The 15,081-nt window shown below is 53.1% G+C and overlaps 1 protein-coding gene across 14 annotated transcripts in view; it reads left to right on the top strand.

The window, feature by feature from the left end:
* Nucleotides 1–557: 557 nt before the first annotated feature.
* Nucleotides 558–15,081, top strand: part of EPB41L1 (erythrocyte membrane protein band 4.1 like 1) — a 120,217-nt gene continuing 105,693 nt past the window's right edge. For 6 of the 14 annotated variants that reach the window (XM_045574649.1, XM_045574646.1, XM_045574647.1 and 3 more), the window contains exon 1: nucleotides 996–1,145. The gene's annotated coding sequence lies outside the window, so the exon portion shown is untranslated. Of the gene's footprint in view, nucleotides 738–995; nucleotides 1,146–2,126; nucleotides 2,385–15,081 lie in introns of those variants that run through there. The other 8 variants (XM_036417807.2, XM_036417804.2, XM_036417806.2 and 5 more) reach the window with 5 other exon arrangements.

The raw sequence follows: 15,081 nt of genomic DNA, 5'->3' as shown, positions 1-15,081 counted from the left end.
AAAGCCAGGAAAGTGCATGACACTTCTCCTCCCCCCTCCCCGCCCCCTGCTTTATTTACTGTCCAACAAAGGAGGCCGGGCTCATGACTCCCCACATTTCTGGAGGGCCCTGCGCTTCCCAGGAGCTCTGAGGCAGGAATTCTCTCCGTTTCTTCATCTACAGAATGGGGGCGCCTCATTGGTGCCCCACCTCCCCGCTGCTCTCCGGAGCTTGCTGAACTTGGGTTAGTTCCTCCCTCCCTGAAGGAGCGCTTAGAGGGCCGTGGTGGTTATTTAGAAAAGCTCTTTGCCTCGGGCGTGCCAGCGCCTGTGGAGGGTGGGCGTCGGGGTCCAGGAGCCAGGGGCCAGCGTTGGGAGAGCCCCCCGAGCCCCCCGAGGTACTGCCTCCTGCGAGGGGCTGGGACGCGTGGCTGGTTTTCGGGGAGCTCCAGCCGCGGGAACAATGGGAGGGCGGCGGGGAGGCTGGTGGGCGTCGGCCAGGTCCGGGCTGGAGGTGGAGGAGGCCGGCGAGCCCGGCGCCGGGCCTCGGGGTTAGCCCGGGGCACCGGGCCGGGAGCCGAGAGCCGCGAGGCCTTCTCGCCAGGGAAAACCGAGGTCGGCGCTGGCGGGGCCGGGAGGAGGCAGGGGCGGGGCCCGAGCCCACCCGGCTGCGGCCAGGAGGGCGGCGAGGCCCCGGCCGGGGTCTTCACTTCCTCCCCCGCCGCCCGCCCCGGCCTCGGGGCTCCGCGGCGGCTCAGGTAGGCGCCGGGCGCGGGGCCCACGTGGGGAGCCGGGCGGCGGGCGGCGGGCCGCGCGGGGCTCAGCCCCTCTCCCCCGCCCTCCCCGGGGCGGCGCGGCTCCTCCCGGCGCGCGGCTGCGGCGGCTCGGCGCTCCCTCGGCTGCTCGCCTCTCGCGGCCGCCGCTCCTCGCCCGCCCGCCCGCGGCTGCTCGGGCACCGGGATCGCCGCCGCCGCCTCCGGGGAGCCGGCCGGGCAGGGCGCAGCCGGGAGGCCGGCGTGGGGGGCGGGCAGGGCGAGGGGCCGAGCGCCGCGGGCGGGGGAGAGGGAGCAGCGAGCGGGCATTTCTGCGCGGCTCGGGCGCCCGGAGCCTGGCCCCGCGGACACGGATCGCGGACCCACAGCGCCCGGAAGCCGCGCCGCCGCCAGGTTAGCGGTCCCCGCCGCCCTCCCCGGGCCGCGAAGACCCAGCCGGGTGTGTGTGTGCGTGGTGTGTGTGCGCGTGTGCGTGTGCGCGTGCGTGTGTGTGCGTGTGTGTGTGTGTGTGCGCGCGCGTGTGTGCTGGAGGTGATCGTGGAGGGCTCCGGGCACCGACGGGCGCGCTCCGGGTTCTGGACACCCCCGGGCAGGGGGCAGGCGCCCGAGGCAGAAGCCGGGCTTCGGTTCGTTCGGCTGGATTCGGACTCCGGTGTGTGTGTTGGGCTCCAAGTCGCCGGGTGTGTGTGTTGGGTGTGAGCGCGCGTGTGTCCGTGGATCAGTGCGAGTGGATGCTCGGCGCTCGTGCGCGCGCGTGTGTGTACATCTGTGTGTGTGTGTGTGTGTGTGTGTGTGTGTACGCCCTGTCTCCGCGCCACTGGACTGGGTGAGGTGTGTGTGCGCGCGTGTGTCTGAGTGTGTCTGCGAGAGGGTGTGTCCGAATGTGAAGCTGAGTGTGTGCAGACAGAGGCTTTGCTTGTGGCGGGAGCCTGTGGCGTGTGTGTGTGTGTGTGTGTGTGTGTGTGTGTGTCGCTGTGTGGGCGCCAGTGTGATCCCCGAGTGTGCGCGTGCGAGGGCGGGTGTGCGCCGCGTACCCCGCGCAGCCCCGTGTGCGTGTGCGCGGCTTTGTCTCCGCGCCGCCGGGAGGAGCGGGCTGGGCGGCGGCCCGGGCGCTGCCTCGCCGGGAGCCGGGAGCCGGGAGCCAGGAGCCGGGAGCCGGGCACCTGGCGGGGCGGTGGGCGGCGGCGGGAGCGGCCTCCTCCCTCTCCCGGCGGAGACGCCCTGCTGGCAGGTGGGCGGCCACACCCCGGGGCCCGGAGGAGCCGGGCTGACGGCCGAGCCCGCGGACCCGGTGGGGCTGGAGCGGAGGGCGTGTCCTGCCTGGAGCCCGGTGTGCCGGGTGGGTGTGGGCCGGTGGCGGCGGCGGCGGTGGCAGCGACTGCGAGCCCCAGGCTGCTGTCCCAGGCGGTTCAGGAATCCATTTCCTGTCGCGGCGTTGAGACTGTTGTCCAGAGCCAGACCGGGCCTGGCCGGGACAGCCACAGGCCCCACTCACTCCTGCCCTGAGAGCAGAGCCACATCTTAGGTGCCCTGACAGGAGGAGGGGGACCGCTATCTGAAAGGGCCAGCGCACCCCCCTCCCCAGGAATTACCCCCCAGGAAACCTCTACTCTGAGAAGGGTCTCTGGGTGTGTAAGTACCCCTTTCCCCATTTATGGATGCAGTGCATGCGTTTCTAGATCTGTCGTCTGTGTGCATGTGTGTGTTCTGTCTCTTTCTTGGGCATTTGGGTGCATAGGTGTGTTTTTATCAGTGAACAGTGAATAATGTATCTCTGGATGTATATGTGTTTTTACTAGTATAAATTCTGGTATATTTGTTTTTATGTACATATAGCTGATTGTATATTAGTGAGACTGTGCATGTAGGTTTTGCAAGAGAGTGGCATTTTTGCTGCCAACTGGAATAGGATAGAAAATTTGTCCAGAGCCACTCTTATTTTAGAAAAACTGGGTGAAAAGGTTTTTGGAAACCTGGCTTTGTGGGTTTCAGATGCTGGAACTGAAACGTAGGTAGATTGGGGTTAAGACTGGATACAAGGATAGAAACTGTGACTCTTATAGGCGGAAGTAGTTGTCCTGGAAGAAGTATATCCAAGATCAAGAATTCTTCACTTCAGTTATTTTTCCCTATAACTTCACCTCCCCCTCTGTTGCCTGCTTTGCCAGGTAAAGTGCACAGGATTTGGAGTGTAAAGGGAGGGAGCTGGGAGTGTGAAAGGAAGGAGGGTGGATGGGTGATAGGATCGGAGGCCAACAGCAGATTTCTGCAATTCTTAAAATGTTTCCCTGCCCAAGGCAGCAGAGTATGGGAAAAGCTGAGCCTGCTGACCCCTTCCCTGAATTCCTTTCCCAGGACTAGAAAGGTTTGGAGCTTAGGAGTCCTGGAGTCTGGTCTACCGGCCTCCTTTTGACTTTGGTCAAACCCTTGATGTTCCCTCAACTCAGTTTCCCTGGCTGAGAAGCGAGTAGGCTAGATTCTAGAACCTAGAGACCCTCCCTTTTCCAGAGTGCTGGGATTTGTCTCATTGTTGCCTAGATTTAGGAATCTACTCTTATAGCCCCTAAGGATCTTGGCCAGTCCCCACCCTCCACATCCCCCAGCCCCCATATACTTGAGTCTAGAGCAGTGGTTCTCTGAGTATGGTCACCTCACCACCACCAGCAAAATCACCTGGGATCTTTTTAGAAATGCAAATTCTTGGGCCTCATGCCAGACCTACTGAACCAATAACTTTGGGGGTGGAGCCCAGCAGTCTGTTTTAACAAACACAGGTGATTCTGGTATAGCCTAGAGCTCAAGAAGAGTTCAGACAGGGAGCCAGAACCTCCTACAGGTGGGAACACCTGGAAAGCCTCCCCTGCTCCCTTGCACACTACACACCAGAAGCAGCCTGCAGTCCTAACCTGGCAGATAGCGGTTCTGGTTTCAAGTCCCAGGTCTTCCTTGTGATCTTGGACAAATCACTCCTTCATGGAATAATGCAATGACTCAATGACTTGGCCTTCTACTCTAGGCCAAGCTCTGAACAAGGGGGTTCCCGCTCTACTCCGTTTCTCCATTCCTTACCTTACCCTACAAGACCTGCAGGATGGAGTCCCTGTTCACCCCTCTGGATACCAGCCACTCTGGCCTTCTTTCAGTTCACCAAGGCAGCAGGAACGCTCTGCCTCAGGATTTTGCACTTGCTGTTCCTCCTGCCCAGCATGCTCTTCCCCTGCTTCTTATCTCAGTTAATTCCCATTCTTCAGCTTTCAGCTCAAGAGTCACTTTCTCAGGGGACAGGGGGCGTCACCAGTTCCCTAAGTAAAGTCAGTTTTTCCTGTTATACGTTCTTAGAACTCCTTATATTTCATATGCTTTTGAGAGTTTGTAATTATGCATGAACTTGTTAGTTGTTTGTCTCCCCCTCACTGGATTGCAAATACTATCTGGGCAGGAGCTTGATTATCGGTCTTTGTAGTGCCCCTACTCAGTGCCTGGCTTATGATTGGTGTTCAATAAATTTCTTGAATGAATAACTTTATAAAATGGGAGATGGTACTAAATGATATTCAAAGTTTCCTCTCAAGCCTTAACATTGTAATATCTCAGCAGGCCTCAGATGGTTTTGAAGCAGATTTATCTTTTTGACTGGTGCATCTCCTGGCCATAGATTTGAGCCCCCACAGTGCCCAGGCCCATGATGGGTTCTGTTTTAGGGGAAACAGGAGAACTTGATTTCTGTGTCCTCCTGGAGTAGGATCCTGCAAGAGTGAGAAGCGGAAGAGCATGGAATAAGGAATCTAAAGTTCAGAGTCCACTCCTTGTTACTGACTTCGGACCAGTCACTTTCCCTTTCTTGCTTGCTTCCTCTTTTTGTCACATGAGGGTTTGAGGATGGCCTGTATACCTACTATTGCTTCCTAGCACTGGCTCTGGAGTCATTTGGGCTTTGCTCCATACTAGTCGGGTGGGCTTGGGCAAGTGACTTCATCTCTTCATTTCCTCACCTGTAAAACAGGATCAATGACAGTATTTGTTTCATAGGGCTGTTGTGAGAGCAAAATGAGGCATGACACATGGAATGCTTTGCACAGTGCTAAGCACATAATAAACATTTGGTAAATCCTAGTATTAGTGATTGTTACTATTATGACTACTCCACAATTCAGTTCAATATTGCCAAATGTCTTTTGCCAACCCTAAGCCTATAAATATAGAAATGAATACGACAGTGTTCACAGGTTAGGCATACGGGCAGACACGTAATGATGAAGTGTACAAGGTGCCAGGATGTAGCTGTTCCTGGAGGAAAAGGCTTCATGGAGGAGAGAGATGGAGTTTGGGGCTGGGTTTTATCTTCCAGGCAGTGGGAGCAGCGTGTGCCAAGGCATCTGATGTGTTAGGGTAACTCCAAATAGTTCCAGGTGGTTGGAGCAGAAGGTGGTGGGTGGTAGGGATGGGTGGTCTGCTTGTCTGGAGATGAGGCCTGAGAGGAAGGTTGGGGCCAGATCTGGTTGAAATCTTGACCTGTAGGTGGTGGGAAACAAGGGAAGAGGAGAAAGCTAGCCAGGAAGGATCAGATTTCCATTTCAAAACCATAGCTCTCCAGGTGGTATTAGAGGCTAGGATGGGGACTGTTGACTAGGAGACTGGGCTCTATTTGCATGATGGAAGGGCCCCGGGGGGTGGATAGAGATGTAGAACATGGAAGAAGCATAGTTGAAGGACATCAGGCCAGCCTGGGCCAGGGAGGTGGAGGCGAGATGAGAATGACTTCTCACTGGCCCATAGGCCTCCATTAACTTCCAAGGCTAATGAGTGGGAATCTGAAAATGGGAATTTGCATCCCAAGTCTGCTACTCAGTGGACTCAGTGTATTAATTTCCCCGGGGCTGCTTAACTGAGAACCACAATCTGAATGGCTTAAAAAGTAGGGATTTATTCTTTCACAGTTCTGGAGCTAGAAGTCAGAAATCAAGATGTCGGCAAGGTTGGCTCCTTCTGAAGGCTCTGAGCAGGGAGTCTGCTCCACGCCTCTCTCCTGGCTGCTGGTGGTTGCCAGCAGTCCCGGATGCTCCTTGGCTTGCAGCAGCATCTGCCTCTGTTGTCACGTGGCTCTCTCCCCTTTCTCCCGGAGTGTCTGTGCTGTCTCCTCTTCTTAAAAGGACACCAGACATTGGATTTAGGACCCACCTTAATCTAGCACGACTTCATTTTATTTGGCTAATTACATCGGCAGAGACTCTGTTTCCAAATAAGGTCACGTTTTGAGGTTCTGGACAGACACGAATTTGGGCGGGGGGCACTCTTCAACCCGGCACACATAGGAAGATGACGAGTACGGCTCTTGGAGTCCCACAAACCCAGGTCCAAATCCAGACTCTGCAATGGAACAAACAGGAGCCTGTCAGGATAGATCAGTTATTTGTCTCAACCTCAGTTTCCTCTTCTATGAAATGGGGACTGAGGCACCTGTGATGCCAGGCTGTGGTGGTGAGCCTTGGTCATGATACCAGATGGGAGCTGGCACACAGTAGGCATGCAATGACTTATTACTTCCTCTCGGCTCCCCCTCCTCTGCACTTAGTAGCATCTTAGGGGACAAGTCACTTGGACATTGCTTCATTTTTCCTCATCTGCCAAATGTGAATAATTACCATCCATCTCCACCTCTCCCACTGGAGTGTGATTCCCGGGGGAAGATGAGAAAGCTCTTTGTGAAGTGCTTAAGAGTTTGTTGCTGTGATTTTTAATTATAATCATCATCATCATAATAACCCTTGGCTATTGCCACATCCACTGCCTCCTCAGCAGAGCCCAGCCTAGCCCAGCCCACTCTCCTCCTGAAGCGAATCCTCTTTGCCCCTTGGTGCTCGGAGGGATCCTACGAGGCATCGCTGCCGTTAGAGTTGGGAGGACCTCCGAGGTGGTCCTTGTCCTCCGTTGTCCTCATTAGCCAGGAAAGGGAAACATGCTCTGAGAGAAGCGACACCTCGAGGTCACACAGCGGCTCAGTGACGAGTGGAACACTTTGAGGCTCCTGTTTAGAGTCTGAGCAGTTGCTTTCCCCCAGTTGCAACTTCAGCCTCAGAAGCAGGAGCTGGGGCAGGTCGAGGCCTGGAGAGGACTCCACGCAGGGCCTGGGGATGGGGACCGAGGGGAAGCGTCCTGCTGAGTTAGGGCCAGAATCCCAAGCAAGGAGTCCCTGAGTCCTGAGTGAGCAGGCAGTGCCTTTCCAGGTTGGATGGGCTGTCAGCCTGGGTTTGGCCCTCTCTGTGGAGCTGCAGCCAGAGGAGGCCACTAGGGGCGGGCAGTGCAGCTCGGGGAAGCCAGACCTGGAGGTAACCCAAGGCTTCAATGTCCCTATTGACAGCCATGGCAGTGCTCTCAGCAGGCAGTATCCCTCCAAGCCTTGCCTTGGTGAGTCCAGGGAAGGCTCTGGAAAGGAGAGAAGGCTTACTCTCTCTTGGCAGCTTCCCTGACATCATCCTTTCCCTCAAGCTTGAGGAGCCAGGCCCCTTCTTAACCCCTTGATGTTCCTTTACTTACCTTGTTTCTCTTCTCAGTTTTCTCCCACTCTTCTCTTCTGCCTTTCCCCCTCTTCTGTCCAGATGAAAGGCCTAAAGATGAACCTCCAGACCCAGTTCAGTGGTGGTTTTGGGGATGTCTGGGGCCACCTATGAATTAGAAAGCCTAGTCTTCCTTGTCAGGAGCTCACTCCGGTAGCTGATAAACAACTGCTTACATACATGTGCCAGGCCTGTGCTAAGCGCTTTTCATGCCTATGTCTTTAATCCTTGCACTTCCCAGTGAGGCAGAGATTAGATCCCTAATCTATTAAAGAAGGCTAAATAACTCACCCAAAGCCTACCCAGTCCTCGGCCAGCAGGCAGCACAGCTGGGATTGAAATCCAGATCCATCGCAAGCCAGCGGATGCTCCATCGTCTTCCCTCGCTGCCCCAGTTGGGGCCTTCGAGAACATTTAGGGGTGCATAGAGGGATGTGCATTTGCTCAGATTGCTTGGCTCTGAGAGCAGGGTCTCCAATTCAGGTCTCCTGACTCCCAGGCCTGTGCTGTCATCCCCTCAGAGACTGACACTGAGGTGTCAGCCCTGGGGCTGGCCGAGGCTCTGAGCCCATCTGGTTCTAGGCGACTGCCTACCTGAGGGAGAGACACTGCCTCAGGGGCAGGTGACAGAGCAGGTCTGAAGGCACTTGGATTATTTACTGAATATTGTCTCGTTACTGGCCACCTCAGGTTTGCATAGATTATCTTGAGTGTTCCAGTTAAATAACCTTGTCATCTGCAGAGAGGGCTAGTTTTGCCACAGACGGGTGCTTGGGAGTTTGGGGGCTTGGCGATCCTTGATCAGGCTCCATGATGGCTAAGAGGGGAGGGAGGTAGAGGCTGGAGCCAGGAGACCCAGGTTCAGGAGTCTGCTTGTGCTAGGAAGAAAAAGGGAAGGAAACCAGAGCTGGACAAGAGCCAGAGGGAGACAGTCTGGAGAGAGGAAAGGAGCCTTGAGGCTGGGGTTGATCAGAATCCTCTTCTCATCCCAAATTCAGCCCAGGGGTCCAGACCCCCTCTCAGACAGATCTCAGAATGTCACCTGAGCATCTGGGCAGCTGCAGGCGGTGGTGGGCCTCCGCCCATTCCTTTCATGGTCAGCTTGAGCAGGTGGCTCATCCAGAAGGAACTGTGATTAGTGAGCACTGGCTTTGCAACTTCCAGCCACAGAGCCCTCTCTTCCTAGGCAAGGAAGCAGGGATTTAATATGCAAAACAGCTAAAAGGAGAGTGCTGAGCACCTCCCCTACCTTGAGGCTTCCCTAAGGCAGGGCTCTCTCAAGAGCAGCAGAGAGGAGCTTGCTAAAAACCCCTCTCTTCCAGGGCTCCAAACTCAGCTGCTCCCTGAGAGGATGGGATCCGTGGTGGGTCCCTGGAATGAGCCCATTTTAACAGGTTCCCTGTCATTGGGAGACAGAGTGTCCTCAGATGTTTATGAACGTCTGAAACGACATACTACCTTTGAGAGTATGCTTTGATCTCGGGATTGGAGGCATAGGCACCATCTGAATCTTTGAGTCATGACCCATGTCCTTTGGAACCACTGTCTTCAGGGTTGTTTATAGAGTGGGAGCCTAATGTTGGGGGTGGGGGGGTTACCTGGGAGGTCATGGTAGAGTCAAGCATTGAAGTCAGATCTCTCCTACCCCTCAGCACATGGTTGGTTTTAGGTGAGAGTGCTGAGGGACTGTAGATCAGTCCCTTTCCCTGTCTGGGCCCAGGTTTTTCCAGTTGTGAAATGGGGCTTGGACAAGATAAGCTCAAGGTTCCATGTAGCTTTGATCTGGAAGCCAGTGGTTCTGGAAGCCAGGTCTCCTGATGCCCAACTCATATTCTTTGCCTTTCTTGCTTCACCCCTCCAGTGGGCCATCCCTCGTCATAGTGTCTCCATTTTCAGAGATTTCATGTAGAGCCTGGATTCCAGCCCCTTGAGGTTCTCCTGTCAAACAACAGGCCCAGAGGCTCAGCCCTTTCTCTCTCTCCTCGCCCACTCTCCATAAACGAATCAGGTGCCTGTGAGTCTGGGGACGCTCAAGATGGCCTCTTCTGAGCTGGACACCTGGGGCCAGTGCCAAGGGGAGGGATTTGGAGAATATCTCCTGAGGTTCCTGGGGATATGCCCAGTTTTCCCAATCACTGCATTTTCTCTGCTCAGCTCAGGTACCAACCACTGTCCCACAAAGCCTTGTGAGATTAGCCCTCTTATCCCCACCCTTTCAATGGGGTTTGTCTTTCCCTCCTCTGCATTCCTTTAGCTCCTTATCTGTTCTTTTCTGGGGACAAGTTCTGCTTGGTCTTGGCTTTATCCTGATACATGACTTGTCTCTCTTGTGAGATTGTGAACCCTAGGATGTCTCAGTCATTGTTATTATTATTATTATTATTATTTATTATTATTATTTTCCCCAGCACCTAGCACAGGGCTCTGCACAGAACAGGTGCTTAATAGCAGGTTATTAAGTTCTACTTGCAGAATCTGGCTCTGAACTGGGCTGGTTTCTTCAGAGCGCCTGTGGCCCCTTATTGGCGGGCGTGACTTCTCACAGATCCTTTATTTGTGGATTGGAGGAGGCCAAGCCGGGCAGTGGGTAAGAACTTAAATTCCAGTCTTGACTCTGCCATTTCCCGGTTATGGAACCTTGGGCAAGTCATTTTACCTCTTTGAGCCTCAATTAAAGCAAAGAGGTAGGGATGACAAGTCTGTTGGGGACTTGGGAGGATTAACTGAAATGATATGTGTAGAATGCTGAGGTCTGAGCATTGTAAAGAACAAATGGCCAATAAATGGCTATAATACATTATTTTTCAGTTAATGGTTATTATCATTGGTGTATCATGAGACATCGACGGTGTTTTGAGCATCGTGCTGCGGGCAGAGTGAGAGAGAGAGAAAAATCATTGCAGTTCCTTGGTGTCCAGGGTCTTCAGGTCAAGTAGCGGCTGTAAGACTCTCCTACAAGGAGTAGCATCCGGCCGAGACGTGGCTGTGCGTGGAGACGTGTTCCCTGTGGAGGGTCAGGAGCGGAGCTCCAGCCTGGAGGTGGGGAAGTGGGCACGTGCTTGGAGAGCTGTGGAAAGGATGCCGGGAAGAGCAGAGTGGAAGCAGAAGCAGCTCTAGAATCTTCACGTAGGAGGGGCTTAGGGGGGCTTTAAGCTTTGTCTTGCTAAGAAGAATTTGGGGGATTGATGCCTCATCATACTGCTCGTGAGAACAAGGGAGTGAGAAGACTGGAAAGATAGGGCAGAAAAGTTAGGGCTTTATAGAGGAGATAGGGGACCAGTGATCAGGGAGGGCCTTTGTCCCTCTGCCCAGGCTTGAGCTGCGAAGGGCTGTGAGGGCGAGGGGGGGAGAGGAGAGAGGTAGGTCTGATGCCCCAGTCCTCTCCATAGGCTCACCTGGAGTCTGTTCCGTAATAACAGGGAAACCTGTTTCCTTGGCCAAGGTGGAGATCTGAACTCTGACCTGTCTAAAGTTAAAATGCACATTGATCCCAGAAATGTCATAATCTCTAGATTTCAGAGGTAGCCTGCAGGAGATGCCACCTCCCGATTCCACCCTCCTCACCCCCACATTACACAGCTGGGAAGCCGAGGCCCAGAGGGGGAGCCTGCCTGAGTGGCCCCAGGACCTAGGCCTGTGCTAGGGGGTTGGGGGAAAAGGAAGGGGCCGGGGAACCTGAGGAGGGATATAAATGACAAGCAAATGTCAGATTGGGAAAAATCTGTTGCCAGGGTATGTGTGTGAGGGCGTGATCGCAGGTGAGTGGGATGTGAGTGGCATGGAGCCGGCATCGTTCCGGGCTTTCCTTCCTAGAGAGGAAAAAGGCCACGTAGGTGGGAGCCAGGGGAACGCTGGGATGTGGAGGGTTCACAGGTGGCCCGAGAAGAGGAGGCTGTTGCCGAGCAGCCAGAGATACTGTATTTCAACGTCACAGAGCATCTCAGCATCTGTAAGCCCGGCCCTGAGTAGCCCTGTACAGGGTACCACGCGGCATCTCCCCCATTTTAGGGGAGAAGACACGAGGGCTCCAAATGTCATAGCTAGGAAGAGCAGAACTAAGATTGGGGCCCTTCCAAGCCTTGGTCCTGCCCTGGATGGCTGCCATCCCAGTTCTCAGCTCAGCCTGGTCTCTGTGAGGACCTGAGGTCAAAGAGGTTAGGGAGGTGCCCGGCCCAGGGCAAGCCACCTTTTGCCTTCCTGAATTTCTTCTCCCCAGTCTGCTCACCTATCTGGCCTGTTTAATTCTAATTCACCACGTCCCCCTGTTTGCTAATTAAAAATATTTATTGAGCACCTACTGTGTGCCAGATCACTGCCTCGACTTTATGGACCTTATGCCTTCCCACGAGGGCTGTTCCAGGTTGGGAGGGAATGCTGGGAAGAGGAGGTGAGGGGATTCACTGGCCACGGCTTTCTCCCTTCACACCTTCTGTCTCCTTCCAAGTGCCCCTACCCTCCGGGGACTTTTTGCTGGAACGGCTTCCTGCTGAAAAGGAATGCGGAGTTAATTGTTAAACCCAATGGCCGGTGAGTGTTTCACCCTGCCGGGCTGAGTGCTAGCTTTGCTCCCCTGGAGAGGGGTGGGGCCACCAGGTTTTTCTGGCCGGTACCTGGCACCTTTTCCCTGCTCCGGAATCTGCCTCCAGAACTGCCCCTCCCCTCCTTCAGCGGAGGGCTGCCCCTTGGAGCCTTTCCCTGGACTCCAGCTGAGGTGACCCTGGGAGGTGAGTCCTGGCTCTGGTCTGGCCCAAAAGGCTCTGGGTGAGTGCTCTCGGAGGGTGTGTGTGTGTGTGGGGGGGATGGCAGGGCGCCCAACCCCCGGGACCCACCCAGAGGGCAGGCTGCCAGGGGACCTTGCCGGCTTTGCCTCCAGCCTGGTAGGGGTGGGGGTTGGGGGGAATGGTGTCACAGTGGCCTAAGCCCTGGACACAGGACCCCCATCCAGTGCAGGCCATGCCACGCCTTTCTCCTGCTCGCCTTCTAGTTTACCCTCTTCATCCGGTGTTTGGTGCTAGGTCACTCTCTGCCACTCTCCTGGGGGAGGTGGGGTGGCTGAGACCAGCGGCAAAGGCTTATTTCTTCGTTGAGAAGGCTGAGCCCCAGGTGGGGCTCCCGTCTAGCGTTTGGGGACAGGATTCAGGCTTCCAAGTCAGTCAGGCCTGGGGTCAAAGCTGGGTGACCTTGGGCAGGTGGCCCACCTCTGAGTCAAAGTGACACCCTCTGATCCCTTTGTTACCATCACGGTGAACATAATAGATCTCAGATGTAGATATTAGCATTAGGCTCATATTTGAGTATTTGGGCTGTAGGTAGATATTAATATTGGGCTCAGTCGAGGTTTGTTGAATGAGCAAGATACCATTCCATTCAAAGTCAGCTTTACCTTCGCGGGCCTAGCTCTGGCTTATGGACTTGGAGGTCACCACCCCACCCTCTAGGACTCAGCTGTAGAGCTATGCTGCCAGCCACAAGTGGCCATTAAGCATTGAAAGGTGGCTAATGCTACAGAGGAACTGAAGCTTTAATTGTATTTGATTTGATTAACTTAAGATTTAAAAAATATCTCCAGTTATTGAAAGAGTTCTACATATGTTTGGGAACTCAGTTTTAAGAATATGCTTTCAATTATAAAGGCTAAGATAATCTAAATATCTGATGAAAATTTAGTGTCAGAGTTGAGATGTGCTGGAAACTCTACCACATGTGTGGTCTCTGACTCATGTATGTGGGGTTCCCATACATATGTGTATATTAAATTTGGTTATTTTCTCTTGCTAAAAAAACAACAACACAGAATTGAGATGTGCTCTAAATGTAAGATACACACCAGATTTAGAAGACTCAGTATGGAAAAGGAATGTAAAATACCTCAATAATATTTTTATTTTATTTATTTTTAAATATATTTTATTGATTATTTTACAGAGAGGAAGGGTAAGGAATAGAAAGTTAGAAACATCAATGAGAGAGAAACATCCATCAGCTGTCTCCTGCACACTCCCCACTGAGCCAAATTACATGTTGAAATTTATATATTGGGTTAAATAAGTATGCCATTAAAATTAATTTCAGCCCTCTCTGGTTTGGCTCAGTGGATAGAGCATTGGCCTGCGTACTGAAAGGTCCCGGGTTTGATTCCGGTCGAGGGCACATGCCTGGGTTGCGGGTTCGATCTCCAGTAGGTGGTGTGTAGGAAGCAGCCAATCAATGTTCTCTCTCATCAATGATGTTTCTCTCTGTCTCCTCCCTTCCTCTCTGAAATCAATAAAAATAAATTAAAAAATAAATAAATAGCCGAAACTGGTCTGGCTCAGTGGATAGAGCGTTGTCTGCAGACTGAAAGGTCCCAGGTTCGATTCCAGTCAAGGGGATGTACCTTGGTTGCGGGCACATCCCCAGTAGGAGTTGTGCAGGAGACAGCTGGTCTATGTTTCTCTCTCATCAATGTTTCTAGATCTCTATCCCTCTCCCTTCCTCTCTGTAAACAAATCAATAAGATATATTTAAATAAAAATAAATAAATAAAATAAATTTCACCCAATCCTTTGTACTTTTTAAAACATGGCTACTGGAAAATTTTAAATTACATATGTGTCTCACTATTGGACAATGCTATTTTAATGAGAGAGTTGTGTTGGACACATTTAAATGATAATACAGTAACTATAATGACTAGTTATTTGCGGAGGCTTGGGAGGGATAAAGATCACATATTCCTCACTCACTGCCCCTGTAGATGTTGCCCTGGAAACCCCATAGCCCCAAGGATAAGATGAAGAGTTCTTATCCTACTACTGGTGGCCATACTACTCACGTGCTCTGTGTGTGATGGTGGGCAAGTCATTTTACTTTGCTGAACCTTAGTCTGTCCTCTATAAATCTAGACTAATTGTGGGATTTACCTTGTTATTTGAGATATCGTCCAAGTGCAGCACTTAGCCCAATGCCTGGCTGTGTGAGTGGTCAGGTATTAGCTGTGGTGGCGGTTGCTATTACTGTTAGGTGGGTGGGTGGGTGGATGGTTGCTTGGATTTGTTAGCTTGTATTCTCTTGTTTTATTTGTCTGAAGGGGACACAGACCAGAGGGAAAGGAGTTGACGTTAAAAGAGCTTAAGGATATTTGGGATGCCGACTTGGGGGGTGCGTTGTTCATTACCTCAGAGGATTTCTTGTCTTTGAGGTAGCTCCTTGGATCTTTCCTTAGTACTATAGGTGATCAGACAAAGATATGTACCCATTTTGCAGATGAGGAAGCTGAGACCTGTTGAGGGGAAGTGACTTGGCTAAACAGCCAGAACCTGCATGCAGGCTTCCCAACCCTATTGTGGCAACATTGGAACCAACGTTAAGAGGCCACCTTTTGGGGCTGTAGAATCAGGGCCTGATGAGGAGTCAGGAACTTGTGAGGAATGGTTATTATTAGTCTCCTGTAACTGGAAGGGATCTTGACACCATTCAGTACAACCGTCTTGTTCTTGAGCTGAAGAAACAGAGAACTGTGTGTGTGTGTGTGTGTGTGTGTGTGTGTGTGTTCTGCCTAGGATCACACAGCAAGTTGATGACCAAGCTGGAACTGTTTCTGTTTGTTTAGATTCAGCCCTCAGCTCGGCCACGGCAGGGGGGATGGCCCTGCTTGTCAGCCCCCTCCTCTCCTGCCCAGTCCCTAGGGAGGGCTTCTGAGAAAGAGGCTTTTGTTTCACCAACTCCTTCTTGTTTCCTCTCAAAGTACTCCCCCAACCCCCACCTGCCCTCCAGTCAGCCCAGATTTGTGTTTC

This window comes from Pipistrellus kuhlii, unplaced genomic scaffold, assembly GCF_014108245.1.
Source record: "Pipistrellus kuhlii isolate mPipKuh1 unplaced genomic scaffold, mPipKuh1.p scaffold_m20_p_6, whole genome shotgun sequence".
Lineage (NCBI taxonomy): Eukaryota > Metazoa > Chordata > Mammalia > Chiroptera > Vespertilionidae > Pipistrellus > Pipistrellus kuhlii.
The sequence above is the reverse complement of the archived record's forward strand: the minus strand, read 5'-3'. Positions and strand labels throughout refer to the sequence as shown.